We start from the raw sequence: 15,405 nt of genomic DNA on the forward strand, positions 1-15,405 counted from the left end.
CCCTAAACACTATGGGCAATTTAGCATGGCCAATCAAAATCTTTGGACTGTAGAAAGAAACCAGAGCACTCAGCAGAAACCCATGCAGACACAGGGAGAATGTGCAAACTCCATACAGACAGTTGCCTGAGGGTGGAATCAAGCCTGGGTTGTTGGCGTTGTGAGGCAACGGTGCTAACCACTGAGCCACCGCGCCACCCATAAAAGTACAACCAAACAACCAGAGATCATCCTGGATTTGAACCCGGGACCTCTTGCATACTATTTGAATAGAAACACCAAAGTGAGAATCGCACCCCTAGATCAATAAGCCAGTTTCTTCCAGGTTCTTCCAACACGCGCCGACTTCTCCCAGAATTTTCTTTTATTTCGAAAAAGTACTTCATTCATAAAAAATCTCTTTGTATAGATACATTGTCACAAATGCAGTTTGGTTCTGCATAGTTGCATATCAAGTAAACAAACAAAACATTGGACTTTGACTCTATGCAAAAAATCAAAGGCCTCTCTTATAGTCGCAATACTATAATTTACATATATTTGAGGCACAAGGAGGGTCTGATAACTGAAGGGACCCCAATTTAACTTCAACAGGAAGGCCTCAGACTGTGGTCTTTTCCCACTGCGGCTTGGTAACAGCTGCCCCAAGCTTTAGTATGTCCATTATCACGTGGTTGTGGACCTCGGGACATGCGAGTCTGCAGTACTCAGTCAAGGCCAACTTTTTGTTTTGGAAGACCAACAAGTTTAGGGCAGACCAAAGAGCATTTTTCACTGAGATGATGGTCCCCCAGGCGCAGTTGATGTTTGTTTCAGGTGCATCCTGGGGATCAAGCATACAGTACAGAGTCCCGTGTCATGGAGCTGCACAGAACGAGCCTTGACGAAAACCACTGCATCTTTCTCCAGACTTCCTTTCCTGTGACAATCTCAACACCCCTGCAGCCGCTTTGAGGGCAGTGTGCGGTGGTGCAAACCAACTGGGCATACATGAAACATCTCACAGGTAGTGGCCTTCTCACCACCAGCCAAGCGATCTATCAAATGACTTTGACAGTCTGCTCAGGGATCCACCCTCTCCTTTTCCTGAAGAGTCTCTCGATCCTACGTGCTGACGACTTCCTGCCGGACTTGTGGTCAAAGCTGTTTCTCTTTGCAAGTTTCTCCAGACGACAGATGATACAGAATAGTCCAACTACTTCGAGCATTCCACAGCAACAAAGCCAGTCCCACCCTTCACAAAACCGGCAACAGGTAGAACCTCAGTCAATAGTCACACAATGTTTGCATACCGAGGAACAACACACAGCTTAATGCAGCTGCACACAAATGTAGCGGATGAGGGTGATGTTGGGTACATTCCTCTCCCACTTCTCCAGAGCTCTGTACATGGAGTCCCTGCAGAAACGGCTCATCTTAGGCCTCCAAATGAAGTAGAAGATGGCTCAGCTGATCGAAACTGTGTTGTTTTGGGGCTGGGCCAGATCTACACCGTGTACAACAACAGAAAGAGTGCATCACACCTAATGACCAGGTTTTTACCCACAATGGAGAGGGAGCAGTGCTCCAAAAAGATGTTTCTGCTTCACTTTGACGATGCACTATTCCCAATATTTTGCGTATGCCCCGTCCCCTCTGAACCATATTCCCATGTTGTTCAGGTATTCGTCTTACAGTGAAGGGGACAGAGGATTAGTTGACCTAGTTATCAAAGAACATTGTTTTGTTCTTGCTTCGATTTACCTTGGATCCTGAGACCACTTTGAACTGGTCGCAGATGCTTGCAACTGCGCACTTATAGCGGATCCGAGCAGAAAATGGCGACATTATCCATGTAAAGGGAGGCCTTGACCTGCAGGCCTCTGCTGCCTGGAACAGTAACCCCTCTCAGACTCACATTCTTCCTTGGAGTCAGCAAAAGGCTCTATACAACACACACAAAACAAGGCAAGCTGCCTGGCTACAGATTTGATTGGGAAGCTTTCCTGATTCTCAACTATTAAATAAGGATTCTCCCAGAATGCTCCTTGGTGGAGTCTCTCTACCACCCTCTGTTCGATGCTGTTCCTTCTGTTTATCACTGGGGAATTATTCGGCGCTATTCAGTCATGGCAACTGCGCCGATTTCTTCCAGAACTTTTTTATTGCAAAAATATATTTTATTCATTGAAGGAAATCTGTATGTACATACACAGTTAATGAAGCTGTTCAGATCTATGTCACCTTTGCTCACAGAGAAGAAAACAAACATTGGAATTTAGCATTGTTAAACTAAATTATAGTTCATAATTTAACGATAGGCATTTATCTGATGCATCGGGAGGGTCTGATAGCTAGATGGACCTCGTTATATTTTGGCAGAAAGACCTTACACGGTGGTCTTTCCCCACTGCATCTTGGCTGCAGCTGCCCCAAGCTTTAAAGTGTCCATCAGCACATAGTCCTGGACCGTGGAATGCGCCAGTCTGCCACATTCAGTTGGAGTCAACTCTTTCAATTGGAAGACCAGCAAGTTTTGGGCAGACCAAAGAGCGTCTTTCACTGAGTTGATGGTCCTCCAGGCGCAGTCGATGTTTGTTCGGTGTGCATCCCAGGGAACAGATCGTAGAGCACAGAGTCCCGTGACACAGAACTGCTGGGACGAACCTTGACAAAAACCACAGTTTTGGGGAAGGGGCCACACCTGTGCTACATACAACAGAGAGCACCTGATGACCAAGTTTTACTGCTTCACTTTAGCAATGCGCTCCTCCCAAGTTTTTATGCACATCCTGGCCCCTCCAAATCTTTTTCCCCAGCATCTTCAGGTAATCTGTCCTGATGGTGAAGGGAATGAAGGATCAGTTGGCCCAGTTTCCAAAGAACATGGCCTCCCTCTTGCCTCAATTTACCTTGGCACCCGAGCCCAGTTCAAACTTGTCACAGATGCTCGTAAGTCTAAACACTGACAGAAAACTGTAACATCATCCAAGTACAGGGAGGCTTTAACCTGCAGGTCTCCGCTGTTTAGTCGTGGTGACTGTGCCGAATACTCAGTATGCAGCTCAGTATGCAAGTGATTTGACATGCATAGAGTCCATTAATCGAATACTGGAACAATGATAGAAAAATTGTGCCCATCCTTTGTAACACGTGGCGTCCCAGAGAAATAGATCACAGAAGACGAGCCATTGTTTAGTTACTCCTGAAAGTCGAATGGGATTCAACATATTAGGACAGTTCCATAACAGACATCATCCAATGACCTGGCAAAAAAAAAATGATCCAAAACTTGGAAGATTGGACTGAAGAAACAACCTTTAGTCTACCATATACAACTTTCTTGTTCGATTATAGGACCACACCACATGCAAATTCAAAGAAAGCACTGGCAGAGTTGCTAATATTTAGTTTCTGCACCAGGCTCAGTCTGATCTTCTCAGACCTGGGGAGGGAGGTTGAAAAGTCATCAGGAACTCCAATGCCAAACCAAGATTCCACCAAGTGAGAGACAGAGTTTGATAAAAATAACAAAATTTTGTGCAAGCATCACAGAACTAGCCCTGCATAGGTAAGAGGCATGACTGATATGAGTTCACTACAGTGACTTATAAAGTTTGGGTAGGTGTGACTGTCCTGAATAAGCACGTGAACCATTTGAAAGCTGCAAATTCGCAGACTGTGTGGGAACATAACTTGCTCTGCCCCATGATCCCTTCAGGAATACTTGAGGTTCCCACTGATTCACCCTCTCCATCAAACATGAGAATCTGCAACAAGTTCGAACTGGCCTCAGGTGCCAAGGTAAATTGAGGCAAGAGGGAGGCCATGTTCTTTGGGAACTGGGCCAACTGATCCTTCATTCCCTCCACCAACAGGACAGATTACCTGAAAATGCCGGGAATACGATTCGGTGGAGTCCTCTGAATCAGAAGTATCTAAATCACATGACAGAAGTCGTTACCTCGACACTTCGGTCTCCGGAAGAAGGGAGTGAAAGTCTACCATGGCTCATAGAATATGACTTCCCTGATTGGGGTGGTTAATCTGATCTGATCAGGGAGGTCTGGCTGACATAAAAAGCTAAATGTCAGAGATACTGAGTTGCTGAATGCCTGAGAGTGAGAGGCAGTACTATTGTCAAAGGCTATGCATTTGTACAAAAAGTGTGAATGGCAATGGAATGCCTGTCTCTGAATGGTTATTTCAAGGTCCTTCAGCCCATCATCTGTACTGCCAAAAAACATACTACTATAGATAGTTCTGCTATAACGTGTGTTTCATTAACACGAATTGGCTAACATGATTGATGAATAGTGCATGTGAATAGTGTTTGTATAACGCGAACTTTCTGCTGTACAGGTATCACAATTTTCTACAGCGATTTCCCTATATTGCGAATTTCTATAGCACGAGGTCACGTAAGAATGCAACAATTGCATTATAGGAGAACTACCCGTACCTACCTTAGTTCTACTTCCCCACACTAGGCCCTTAGCCTTGAACGTTATGACACAAATGTTCAACCCAGAACTTTTTAAAAGGCTGTGAGGTTACCCGCCTTAACTACCCGCCCAGGCAGCGCATTGTATACCTCCACCACCCACTGGGTGAAAACATTTTCAAGGATTCTCGGTAAGCCAAGGTGGAAGAAGGGGGAAAATATGTGGCTGTAAGAGCTGCTCTCTTTTTACGGCAATTTCAGTGTTGGAGCTGATTTCCTCAAATTCTAGGAGCAGTAAATACAGTATTATAAGATGTTGCATTGCCTTGGAACTTTGAGGAAAAGAAAGATCAAAACAACTGCACTTTAAAAAGGAAGAAGAGAGACAAAGGCAGTGACCACATGGAAAGTGAATCAAAATGGAGCAGGAAACCCACATGGCTGTCTGACCCAGCAGTAACCTGCACAGCTAACTGCCTCTGCTGTTTGGTTTTAAGTATCTCTGGCCATCAGAGTTTGTCTAAGAAAATTTAACAAACGTCAAAATTCATAGCTGACCTTGGAGAAACCTGTATGGGGGAGCTCACAGCAGGGGGGCAGTTAAGTGGCTAGTTTTAAAGTGTAACCTTACTTTCTTATTGTAAATCTACAATAGTGAGTTCTTTTTTGATTATAAGTTTTTATTGAGATCTGTCTCCTGATTAAACTTTAAAAATATAAAAAGCATAGGTACTAAGTTAGCCTGGAGCACTGTTTTTAGAGCAGAAAAACTGCTATTTTCTGGGTCTTTAGATCGTTAAGGTACAAAGATGGCCTTTAGTAGAGTTAGTAGGAACTGCAGACGCTGGAGAATCCGAGACAACAAGGTGCAGGGCTGGATGAACACAGCAGGCCAAGCAGCATCATAGGAGCAGAGAGGCTGACGTTTCGGGCCTAGACCCTTCATCAGAAGAGGGGGAGGGGAAGGGGGTTTTGAAATAAATAGGGAGAGAGTGGGAGGCGGATAGAAGAGGGATAGTGACTCCCTTGTCCGCTCCACACTCCCCTCCAGCTCCACCACACCCGGCACTTTTCCCTGCAACCGCAGGAAGTGCTACACCTGCCCCCATACCTCCTCCCTCACCCCCATCCCAGGCCCCAAGAAGACTTTCCACATCAAGCAGATGTTCACCTGCACATCTGCCAATGTGGTATACTGCATCCGCTGTACCCGGTGTGGCTTCCTCTACATCGGGGAAACCAAGCGGAGACTCGGGGACCGCTTTGCAGAACACTTACGCTCGGTTCGCAACAAACAACTGCACCTCCCAGTCGCGAACCATTTCAACTCCCCCTCCCATTCCTCAGACGACATGTCCATCCTGGGCCTCCTGCAGTGCCACAACGATGCCACCCGAAGGTTGCAGGAACAGCAACTCATATTCCGCTTGGGAACCCTGCAGCCCAATGGTATCAATGTGGATTTCACAAGTTTCAAAATCTCCCCTCCCCCCACCGCATCCCAAAACCAGTCCAACTCGTCCCTGCCTCCCTAACCTGTTCTTCCTCCCACCTATCCCCTCCTCCCACCCCAAGCCGCACCTCCATCTCCTACCGACCAACCTCATCCCGCCCCCTTGACCTGTCGTCCTCCCTGGACTGACCTATCCCCTTCCTAACTCCCTACCTACACTCACCTTTCCTGGCCCCATCCCCGCCTCTTCGACCTGTTTGTTTCCTCTCCACCTATCCTCTCCTCTATCCCTCTTCTATCCGCCTCCCACTCTCTCCCTATTTATTTCAAAACCCCCTTCCCCTCCCCCTCTTCTGATGAAGGGTCTAGGCCCGAAACGTCAGCCTCTCTGTTCCTATGATGCTGCTTGGCCTGCTGTGTTCATCCAGCCCTGCACCTTGTTGTCTTTAGTAGAGTGATGTGCTTTTCCTGTTGGATGTGGGAGACTAGGGAGTGTTTCCTGTTACTGATGATTATGTCTGCAGCAAGAGTGCATGGTTGCGAATCCTATCAGATCGCATGGATCGGTTAGAGTGGCAGTTAGAGGCAATGAGGAATTTACAGGACCTAGGGGGTGTGATGGATGGCAGTTGCAGGGAGGAAGATAAACTGACCACACAGTCAGGTAAAAACCGAAAGAACCGCATATGCTGTAAATCAGGAGCAAAAACAAAGTTGCTGGAGAAGCTCAGCAGGTCTGGCAGCATCTGTGAAGGAAAAAACAAAGTTAACGTCTCAGGTCCGGTGACCCTTCCTCAGAACTGATGTTGGCTGGGAAAACATCAATTGAGATGCAGAAAATAGGGAGGTGGGTGGGATAGGGAGTAAACGATAGGATAGAGCCCAAAGAGAGAGAAAGACAGTTGGAAGACAAAGAAGTTGCTAATGATCAGGCCGGGAGGGTGAATAGTTGTTGATGGGGATTATTAGTGACTAACAACAGTGGGTGTGTAATAGCAGGCTATGTGGTAACAAGGCCTGGCGTGTGGGGTAGGGGGCTGGGACATGGGAGAGTTTAAGTCCTAAAATTATTGAACTCAATATTGAGTCTGGAGGGCTGTCGGGTCCCCAAGCGGAAAATGAGGTGTTGTTCCTCCAGCTTGTGTTGGGCTTCGCTGGAACACTGCAGCAAGCCAGAGACAGAGACGTTGGCCAGGGAGAAGGGTGGTGCGTTGAAGTGGCAGGTAACAGGTAGTTCAGGGTCCTTTTTTTGCGAGCAGAGCGTAGATGTTCTGCGAAGCAGTCGCCAAGTCTATGCTTCGTTTCCCCAATGTACAGGAGGCCACATTGTGAGCAGCGAATGCAGTAGGCTAGAATCTGGGAAGTGCAGGTGAAGTGTTGCTTCACCTGGAAGGTATGTTTGGGCCCTTGGATACTGGGGAGGGAGGAGGTAAATGGGCAGGTGTTGCACCTTCGCTGGTTTCAGGGGAAGGTGCCATAGGGCTGTGGGGACGTGTTGGTGGTGAAGGAAGTATGGACCAGGGTGTCCCGGAGGGAACGGTCCCTGCGGAAGGTGGGCAAGGGAGGGGAGAGGAATGTGTGTCTGGTGGTGGCATCTCGCTGGAGGTGGCAGAAATGGCGTCTGATGATCTTCTGGATGTGGACCCTACAGCCCTCCAGACTCAATATTGAGTTCCATAATTTTAGGGCTTAAACTCTCCCATGTCCCAGCCCCCTACCCCACACGCCAGGCCTTGTTACCACATAGCCTGCCATTACACACCCCCTGTTGTTAGTCACTAACAGTCCCCATTAACAACAATTCACCCTCCCAGCCTGATCGTTAGCAACTTCTTTGTCTGTCCAACTGTCTTTCTCTCTCTTTGGGCTCTATCCTATCGTTTACTCCCTACCCCTCCCACCTCCCTATTTTCTGTATATAAAGTGACCTTTTCCCAGCCACCATCAGTTCTGAGGAAGGGTCACCGGACCCGAAATGTTAACTCTGTTTTTTCCCCTCACAGATGCTGCCAGGCCTGCTGAGTTTCTCCAGTAACTTGGTTTTTACAAACAGTCAGGTAGATGGGTGACCTCCAGGAAAGGTAGGAGAGGCAGGCAGTTAATGCAGGAATCTCCTGTGGCTCTCTCCATCTCAAACAAGTATGCTGTTTTGGAAAAGGTAAGGGGTGATGGAGTCTCCGGGGAATGTAGCACTGACAGCCAGGTTTCTAGCACTGAGACTGGCTATAATGTAATGTGGAGTACGCCAGGTTCCAAGCAGTCGATTGTCGGAGGCACAGACAGACATTTCTGCTGCTGACAGTGAGATATCAGAATGATGTGTTGCCTCCCTGGAGCCAGGATCGCAAACACCAAGTGTCATACATCAGGTATAGACAGCAGAGACAGAGTAAATCCCTAGAAGAGTATAATGGAGTATACTTAAGAGGGGAATCAGGAGGGCAAAAAGGGGACATCAGGTAGCTTTGTCAAAGGGATTCTACAAATACATTATGGACAAAAGGGTAACTAGGAACAGAATAGGGCCCCTTACAGATCAGCAAGGTCATCTATGTGTGGAACCGCAAAAGCTAGGGGAGATACTAAACGAATATTTTGCATCAATGTCTACTGTGGATGATGTGGGGAAATAAATAGCAACATTTTGAAAAATGTCCATATTATACAGGAGGAGCTGCTGAATGTCTTAAAATTCATAAAGGTGGTTAAATCCTCAGGACCTGATCAGGGGTATCCTAGAACTCTGTGAGAAGCTAGGAAAGTGATTGCTGGGCTTCTTGCTGAAATGTTTGTATCCTTGATAGTTAGATAAGGTGACAGAAGACTGGAGGTTGGCTAACATGGCGCCACTATTTAAGAAAGATGGTAAGGAAAAGTCAGGGAACTATACAGCAGTAAGCCTGACATCGGTGGTGGGCAAGTTGTTGGAGGTAATACTGAGGGACAGGATTTACATGTATTTGGAAAGGCAAGGATTGATTAGGAATAGTCAACATGGCTTTGTGCATGGGAAATCGTATCTCATGAACTTGATTCAGTTTTTTTAAGAAATGATGAAAAGGATTGATGAGAGCAGAGCAATGGACGTGATCTATATGGACTTCAATAAGGCATTCAACAAGGTTCCTCATGGTAGACTGGTTAGCAAGGTTAGATTTAGAGGGAGAATTAACTATTTGAATACAGAACTGGCTTGAAGGTAGAAGACAGAGGGTAGTGGTGGAGAATTGCTTTTCAGACTGGAGGCCTGTGACCAGCAGTGTGCCAGAAGAGCAGTGCTAGGTCCAGCGCTTTTCGTCATTTATATATATAATTTGTATGTGAGTATAGGAGGTTGTTTGCAGATGACTTCAAAATTGGAGGTGTAGTGGACTGCAAAGAAGGTTATCTCAGAGTACAATGGGATCTTGATCAGATGGGCCAATGGGCCAAGGAGTGGCAGGTGGAGTTTAATTTAGATAAATATAAGGTGCTGCATTTTGGAAAGGCAAATCAGGGCAGGACTTATTCACTTAATGGTAAGCTCCTGGGAGGATTGCTGAACAAAGAGACCTTGAGGTGCAGGTTCATAGTTCCTTCAAAGTAGAGTACAGGTAGATAGGATACTGAAGACGACGTTTGGTATGCTTGCCTCTACTGGTCAGTGCATCAAGTATAGGAGTTGGGAGGTCATGTTGCAGCTGTTACCCTTTTGTCCACTTTGGTTAGTCCACTACTAGAAAACTGCATGCAATTATGGTCTCCCTGCTATAGGAAGGAAGCGATGAAACTTGAAGGGGTTGAGAAAAGATTTACGAGGATGTTGCCAGGGTTGAAGGGTTTGAGCTATAGGGAGAGGCTGAATAGACTGGAGTTATTTTCTGTGGAGCGTCAGAGACTGAGGTTACAGAGGTTTACAAAATCATCAGGGCATAGATAGGGCAAATAGACAAGGTCTTCCTCGGAGTAGGGAAGTCCAAAACTAGAGGGCATAGGTTTAAGGTGAAAGGGGAAAGATTTAAAAGGGACCTTAGGGTCACACAGAAGGTGATGCGTGTATGGAATGAGCTGCCAGAGGAACTGGTGGAGGCTGGTACAATTACAACATTTAAAAAGCGTCCAATGGATTTATGAATAAGAAGGGTTTACAGGGATATGGGCCAAATGCTGGCAAATGGAACTAGATTTATTTTGAATATCTGATCGGCATGGACAAGTCAGACCAGAGGGTCTGTTTCTGTGCTATATATCTCTATGGCTCTAATCCCCTCTAAGCTTTCTACCTTTCACTGTAAAATGTATGCCTCTTTGTTCTTTACCCTTTGACTGAACAGCTGCTTTCCATCCACCCTGTCCATGCCCATCATAATCATATACACTCCAATCAATTTTCCACTCAACATTCTGCACTCCAGAGAAAGCAACCCAAGCTTCGTAGGGGAAATGCTCTATTCCAGACAACATCCTGATGAATCTCCTTTCAGACCCCTCTACTGAAATCGCATCCTCCTGGAGCCCGAACTGCACATAGTGCTCCAGTTGTGGCCTAACCAAATTTCTTCACAGCTCCAAGGTAACTTTCTTGCTCTTCTATTCTTATACTTCAACTAATAAAGGCAAATGCGCCATATGCCCTCTTAATTACACTACTGAAATGCCCTGCCATCTTTGCGTACAAGCACCCAAGATCCCTCTGTTCCTCCCTGTTCCTAATATCCTGCCATTCATTGAGTATTCTCTTGAACTTTGGAAGAAGTAACATCACCTTACATCTCATCTCATCAGGGTTTAATTCCATGTGCCACTGATCTGGCCAACTGACCAAAGTTGATGTAAAGCGTTCAAGATTCTGTAATCTGTCCATTAAAACACTTGGATAGATACTTAATAATTATTTCTTAATGTATATTGCAACTTCTAGTTCAAGACCTCTCTAGGATTTAACATCCATAATAACTAGCAATGAGTGAATAATATCTAGCTTTGGCCCACTATGTTCACTTCCTGTTTGAATTATATGAACACTTACTTTGCCAACCTCTTCGGTTTCTATGAAAATGCCTTCTTACATGCATCCATACAGTTATGAACTATTTTATATGAATCTGACTATCAATCTAATTCTGAAATGTCTTTGAGCAATTTTAAGAAGTCTGTGTCTGTGAATGGGATCAGACAACCATTTCATAAAAACACACAATTTACAATAGTATAACACTTGCCTAACAACGTGGAAAAGTGTCAAGTACAGAAGTAGTAGGACAGGTCCAACTTGACTGAATGCCACCCTATCACTCAAGCCTCAATCATCATTAAAGTGATGGATGGGATTCTCGACAGTGCTATCAAGAGACGCTTATAAAGGAATAGTTTGCTCACTGCCACTGATTGGTTCTGCCAGGACTACTTGGAACCTGACTTCATTACATGGACAAAAGAGCTGAACTTCTGAGGTTAGGTTAAGAGCAACTGCCCATGACATCAAGGCAGCATTCAATCGAATGTAGCACTGACGAACACCAGCAAACCTGGAATCAATAGGAATCAGGGGAAAAAACACAATGCTGTCTGTAATAATACCTAAACAAAGGAAGATGGCCGTGGTAGTTGGAGATCAACCATCTCAGCATCAGGACACCACTGCAGGTGTTTGTCAGGACAGTGTCCACAGACCTAACATCTTCTGCTGCTTTGATGACTTTCTGTCTGACATAATGTTAGGATTAGGGGCATTCACTGATGATTGCACAACATTCAGCACCACTCATAACTTCTCAGATACTGAAGCGGTCCATGTCCATACGCGGAAAGATCTGGACAACATCTAGGTTTTGGTTGATAAGTGGCAAGTAACAGTCATACCACACATGCCGAGGCAGTAACTTGTTCTGACAAGGGGGAATCTAACCCCTTGACATTCAACTATATACCTGCCACTGAATACCTTGTTATCAACATCCTAGGAGTTATTAGTACTTGAGCACGAAACACAAAAAGCAGCACACAGGTGCAGCAGATAATAAGGAAGGCTTTATTTCAACCCTTTATTTCAAGGCGGTTGAAGTATATAAGTATGGAAGTTTTGCTGCAACTGTACAAGGTGCTAGTGAGACCACATATGGAGTATTGTGAGCAATTTGAACCACTTATTTAAGCAAATATATTATATCATTGGAGGCAGAGAAGGTTCACTAGGATGATCCTAATATGTAGGGTTGTCTTAAGGTTAAACAGGTTGGGACTCTACTGATTGGAATTTGAAACTATTTAAATATTGAAACATATACAATTCTTGATAGGGTAGATGCTGAGAGAATATTTGCCCTGATGGGTGAGTCTAGGACCAGAGGGCATTATCTCAGAATTAAGGTTGGCTAATTTCAGAGGATTGAGAGATTTGGAACTCCTTGCCACAGACAGCTATGGAGGCAGAGTCCTTGTGTATATTTAATTCTGAGATAAATAGATTCTTCATTCATTCAGGGACTCCAGGGTTATAGGGAAAGGGCAGGAAAATGGACAAATGAACATGCGGAACATCAGATTTGCAATGATCTTATTGATGATGGAGCAAGCTCGAGGGGTCGAATGGATTACTCCTGTTCTTATTCATTATAGTCTTATTAACAAGAAAATGAACTGGACTTGCCACATTAAAAAGTGCAGGTCAGAAGCTAAGAATTCTGCAGTAATTCCTCTCTTGTCTCAAATACCTGCCCACCATCTACAAGGCACATGCCAGGATTGTGATTGAATACTCTCTGCTTGATAGGATTAATGCAGATACTGCAATATTCAAGAAGCTCCACTTTACCCACTTGGCTGCACTCCAATCACCACTTTCAACACTTTCAACATTGAATATTGATGAAACAGTACATTAATGGCAGAAGTATGCATCATTTACTAGATGCACTGCAGTAACTCACCAAGGTTCCTCCAATAACACCTCCCAAACTCATGACCTTTACCAACTGGAAGATCAAAGGCAGCGGATGCATAGGAATACCACCATCTGCAAGTTTCTCGCAAAACCACACACTATCCAGACTTGGAACTATACCAACATTCTTTCATTGTTTCTGGGTCAAAATCCTTCCTAATAGCACTGTGGATGTCCCTACCCCTTAGGTGATTCAAGATGGCAGCTCAACAGCACCTTTTCCAGAGCAATTACAGATAGCTAATGAATAATGTCCTTGCCAGCAATGCCCACACTCCATGGTCAAATAAAAACAATGTGCTCTATCTATCAAGCTAAATAGAGACCGAGATCTCACCTGCTCTATTGTACTGCTGACTTCAACAGAATCAATTCAACTGTATCTGTAAATCCCTTCCAACCATCATGATTTGTAGAAAACTGCCTCTCTACACCTCCTCCACAATTCTCAGTACTTTAGTATGTCTATGTTAACTGATGTTCATGAATCCTCTTTCCCAAACTGTTGGTTCCTCTGTATTAAATCAGCCTGTTTTCAAATTCAGTATTTCCCAGTTTGTTATAACTGTAAATTTAGTTTTCTTACCATCCCCATTTCCTATTTCTAGATATTGTAAACATCTCCATTTCCAATCTGCATACTACAACCACAGGGAAAATACTGGAAACCATTATGCAAGTGATAGCCTAGAGAAATCTCGTGATTAGATGCAATCAATGTGCTTTTTATAAAAGGGAAATTGGCCTAACAGATGTACTGAGATTTTTGAAGATGTGACTAAAAGACAGATGAAGGGGAACAAGTGGATGTCATCCATGTACCTGGTTTTTTAAGGGTATGTTGATAATTACCACTTAAAATGCTGATGCACAGGGTTCATATTTTGGCCTGAAACGATGTTTGGCTAAAGGATAGGCAAGGAATAGAAATAAAGGGGCAGTCTATTAATCTAGGGGTGGAATAAAGATCAGTGATAAAGTTTCAGCTATTGATATCCATACCAATGATTTAAATGAAGGGACCCACTGTAATATATTCAAAATTGCTGATGAGACATTGCTGTGTGGAAAAGTAAGCTGTAAAGAGGGCAGAGTCTGCAAACAGATTATGTATATGTAAAAATGAGTGGACAAAAAAGGTTCACATTAGCCTAATGTGGGAAAATGTGCAGTCTCATTCACTCAGTCGGAAAAATAGAAAAACATAACACTTTTAAATGCTGGCATCTTTGAAGACAAAACAGAGTTAATACACAGGTATTGTAAGCAATTAGAGTCAAATACCATGTTAGCCTTCATCAGGAAGTTTTAACATTAGGAAATATTCCTGCAATTGGAAAGGACTTTAGCTAAATTACACACCTGGAATACCATGTACAGTTTTAGTCCCTGTGCCTAAGGGAGGATCTACCTCCCTTAAGACAGGAAGCAAAGATTTAGAAGACCGATTCTTGAGATGAGTGTTGCCCTATGAGAAGAGATTGAGTAGAATGGGCCTATACCCGGAGTAAGAATAGGAATTAATCTCATTAAGTAACATTTCTGAAAGGGTATCACACAGTAAATATGGAAAACTGCTTCCTCTAGCTGAAGAGTCCAGAACAAAGGGGATCTTGGGATACACTGTTGATAACTTTGAACTAAAATAATTTTTTTTCATTCACAGTGGTCTCAGTCTTCAGAATTCACTACATCAGAGGACTTCAGATGTTCAACTGTTGAATATCTTCATGGTTGAGCACCACAGATTTTTAGACTCCGAAGTAATCAGGGGGATATTGAAATAACTCCAACAAAGCCGGTAACCTGTCACCAAGTCAACCTTTACTTACATATGCATAGTACATAGACTCTGACCAGCTAGCTCAGAGCTGGTCCTGAGAGTAAGGAGAATCTCCGTAACTCCAGTTATTTTTAACATGAATCTGAGACTCCCTTTTTTTTTTCTTCTTGGAGATTCTGGTCTCTTTTTTTTTTGAACTAAGGAGATTCTAAATCCCCTGTTTATATTTCTTTCATTTGTGGAGGTGGGAGACACAGTAAAAACACCAGGTGCGTAAATAACTTTATTGATAATCCACCACGAGGAAATGCCCCATGTAACCAAGGAACCAGTGGCAAGCAGAGCCACTAAGGGGCAATGCCTATGTGAAAGAAAGTGAGGAGGGGGCAGGGATCAAATCAAAATAGTGTTTGTAGGGGAAACAAAGTACTCCACACCCTGCGGTGCCCTCCTCTCCCGAAAAGCATCGAGAGTGCCAGTGCACACTGTGTGCTCCTTCTCCAGGGACACTTAGGCACGGACATAGCCACGGAAGAGGGGCAGGCAATTGGCCATAACGACCCCCTCCACGGCCCACTGCCTGGACCTATTAGTGGCCAGCTTGGCCAGGCCCAGGAGCAGACCCACGAGGAGATCCTCTAACCTGGCGCCCCCCTCCGTACTGGGTGCCCAAAGATCAGGAGCGTGGGGCTGAAATGCAACCAAAAACACAAAAGGAGGTCTTTGATATAACTGAAAAGCGCCCACACCCAAGATATACATGGTCCACAGACTCCACAGCACTGTAAAACAGACAGTTGGGCCGGGAGTCTATGAACCACTGC

General features: G+C 44.6%; 1 long non-coding RNA gene across 1 annotated transcript in view; it reads right to left on the minus strand.

The window, feature by feature from the left end:
• Positions 1-496: 496 nt before the first annotated feature.
• The window catches only part of LOC125483394, a 31,359-nt gene continuing 16,450 nt past the window's right edge, over positions 497-15,405 (minus strand). Inside the window, exon 3 of the long non-coding RNA XR_007262339.1 lies at positions 497-3,184. This is a non-coding gene — a long non-coding RNA (uncharacterized LOC125483394). The remainder of the gene's footprint in view (positions 3,185-15,405) is intronic.

This window comes from Rhincodon typus, chromosome 6 (assembly GCF_021869965.1).
Source record: "Rhincodon typus isolate 14 chromosome 6, sRhiTyp1.1, whole genome shotgun sequence".
Classification (NCBI taxonomy): domain Eukaryota; kingdom Metazoa; phylum Chordata; class Chondrichthyes; order Orectolobiformes; family Rhincodontidae; genus Rhincodon; species Rhincodon typus.